This window comes from Nicotiana tabacum, chromosome 13, assembly GCF_000715075.1.
Source record: "Nicotiana tabacum cultivar K326 chromosome 13, ASM71507v2, whole genome shotgun sequence".
NCBI lineage: Eukaryota > Viridiplantae > Streptophyta > Magnoliopsida > Solanales > Solanaceae > Nicotiana > Nicotiana tabacum.
In genome coordinates, this window is record NC_134092.1 from 5,818,097 (window position 1) to 5,821,190 (window position 3,094).

Genomic DNA, 3,094 nt, shown 5'->3' on the forward strand with positions numbered 1-3,094 from the left:
TGCTTCAGACTTTGAGGGAGAAGAAATTGAATGCAAAATTTTCTAAGTGTGAATTCTGACTTGATTCAGTGGCATTCTTGGGCCACATAGTGTCTTGTGATGGGATCAAGGTAGATCCGAAGAAGGTGGAGGCAGTACAGAGTTGGCCTAGACCGTTATCAGCTACGGAGATCCGCAGTTTCCTTGGTTTGGTGGGGTATTACCGTCACTTTGTGGGGGGATTTTCATCCATTGCAGCACCTATGACCAGGCTGACCCAGAAGAGGGCTCCGTTCAGGTGGACCGAGGAGTGTGAGGAGAGCTTTCAGAAGCTCAAGACAACTTTGACTACAGCCCCAGTATTAGTATTGCCTACAGGTTCGGGGTCCTACAATGTCTATTGTGATGCCTCGAGGATTGTCCTTGGAGCGGTATTGATGCAGGATGGTAGGGTGATTGCCTACGCGTCTAGACAGTTAAAGGTGCATGAGAAGAATTATTCGGTTCATGATATCGAGTTAGCAGCTATTGTTCACGCCCTGAAGATCTGGCGTCATTATTTGTACGGGGTTCCCTGTGAGATTTACACTGATCACCGGAGTTTGCAGTACTTGTCCAGGCAAAAGGACCTTAATTTGCGTCAGCGGAGGTGGTTGGAGCTACTTAAAGACTATGATATCACTATATTGTACCACCCGGGGAAGGCCAATGTAGTGGCTGACGCCTTGAGTCGCCGGGCAGAGAGTTTGGGGAGTTTGGCATATCTTCCGGCAGCTGAGAGGCCCTCAGCCTTGGATGTTCAGGCCTTAGCCAGCCAGTTGGTGAGATTGGATATTTCAGAGCCTAGCCGGGTATTAGCTTGTGTGGTTGCTCGGTCTTCTCTTTATGACCGTATCAGGGAGTGCCAATATGATGATCCTCATCTTCTAGTTCTTCAGGACAAGGGTTCGGCGAGGTGATGCCAGAGATGTGACTATTGGTGATGACGGTGTGATGAGGATGCAGGGCCGGATCTGTGTGCCCAATGTAGATGGGATTCGGGAGTTGATTCTTGAGGAGGCCCATAACTCGCGGTACTCCATTCATCCGGGTGCCGCGAAGATGTACCAGGACTTGAGGCAGTACTATTGGTGGAGAAGAATAAAAAAGGATATAGTTGGGTTTGTGTCCAAGTGTCTCAACTGTCAGCAGGTTAAATATGAGCATCAGAGACCGGGTGGATTACTTCAGAGGTTAGAGATCCCCGAGTGAAAGTGGGAGCGGATCACCATGGACTTTGTGGTTGGACTTCCTCGGACTTTGAGAAAGTTCGATGCTATTTGGGTGATCGTGGATCGGCTGACCAAGTCAGCCCATTTCATTCCAGTGTTGACTACATACTCTTCAGAGAGATTGGCTGAGATTTATATCAGAGAGATTGTTCGCCTTCATGGTATTCCAGTATCCATCATTTTAGATAGAGGTACACAGTTCACATCCCGGTTTTGGAGAGTCGTAAAGTAGGAGATGGGTACTAGGGTGGAGCTGAGCACAGCCTTCCACCCTCAGACGGACGGGCAGTCCGAGCGCATGATTCAGATTCTTGAGGATATGCTCTGTGCCTGTGTGATGGAGTTCAGAGGGTCATAGGACCAATACTTGCCACATGTAGAGTTTGCTTACAACAACAGTTACCAGTCCAGCATTCAGATGGCACCATATGAGGCTTTGTATGGCAGGCGGTGCCGGTCCCCAGTGGGATGGTTTGAGCCGGGCGAGGCCCGATTGTTGGGTACAGACTTGGTCCAGGATGCCCTGGATAAGGTGAAGGTGATTCAGGAGAGACTTCGCACAGCTCAGTCCAGACAAAAGAGTTATACGGACCGGAAGGTTCGGGATTTGGCATTTATGGTTGGTGAGCGGGTCTTGCTTCGGGTATCGCCTATGAAGGGTGTCATGAGGTTCGGGAAGAAGGGCAAGCTAAGCCCGAGGTTCATTGGTCCTTTTGAGATATTGCGGCGCGTTGGGGAGGTTGCTTATGAGCTTGCGTTGCCTCCCAGCCTAGCAGGAGTTCACCCGGTATTCCACATATCTATGCTCCGGAAGTATCGCGGTGATCCGACTAATGTATTGGATTTCAGCTCACTCCAGCTGGACAAAGATCTATCTTATATTGAGGAGCCAGTAGCCATTTTGGACAGGCAGGTCAGAAAGCTCAGGTCAAAGAATATTGCTTCAGTAAGGGTCCAGTGGAGAGGTCAGCCAGTCGAGGAGGCGACTTGGGAGACCGAGCAAGATATACGCAGCCAGTACCCTCATATTTTCACAGTTTTAGGTATGTCTTTATACCCGTTTGAGGACGAATGATTGTTTTAAGAGGGGGAGGATGTAACGACTCGGTCGGTCGTTTTGAGAATTAAAGCCCTGATCCGCTAATATCTGCTTTCCCCATATTTGTTTCTACTTTTGGGACCTACCGGAGTGATTGGTTACGGAATTCAGAGAGTTTTGGGACACTTAGTCCCTAGTTGTGAGTTTAAGCCTTAGAGTTTAGACCGTAGTCGAAACAGTGTGAAGACGGATCCGCAATGGAATTTCATCGACTCTGTTAGCTCCGTTGAGTGATTTTGGGGTTAGGAGCGCGTCCGGAATGTGTTTTGGAGGTCTGTAGTAGATTTAGGCTTGAATTGGCGGAAGTTAGTTTTTCGGTGATTACGGCCGATAGTGAAAATTTTGATATCGAGCTCGGAACGGAATTCCGAAAGTGGATGTAGGTTCGTAGTGTCATTTGTGACCTGTGTGTAAAACTTGAGGTCATTCGGACTAATTTTTGATGTGGTTCGGCCTCGTTTGTAGAATTTGAAAATTTTAAATTTTTAGGCTTGAATCCGTGCTTAATTCATGATTTTGGTGTTGTTCGATGTGGTTTGAAGGCTCGACTAAGTTCGTATGGTGTTTTAGGATTGGTTGGTATGTTTGTTTGACATCCCGGGGGCCTCGGGTGTGTTTCGGATGCTTAACGGGAAGAAATTTGGACTTAGGAAAATTTGGTGCATTGCTGGTTATGGTGTTTCGCACCTGCGGAGGGGAGTCCACAGGTGCGGACTCGCAGGTGCGTTTGGGAGTTCGCAGATGC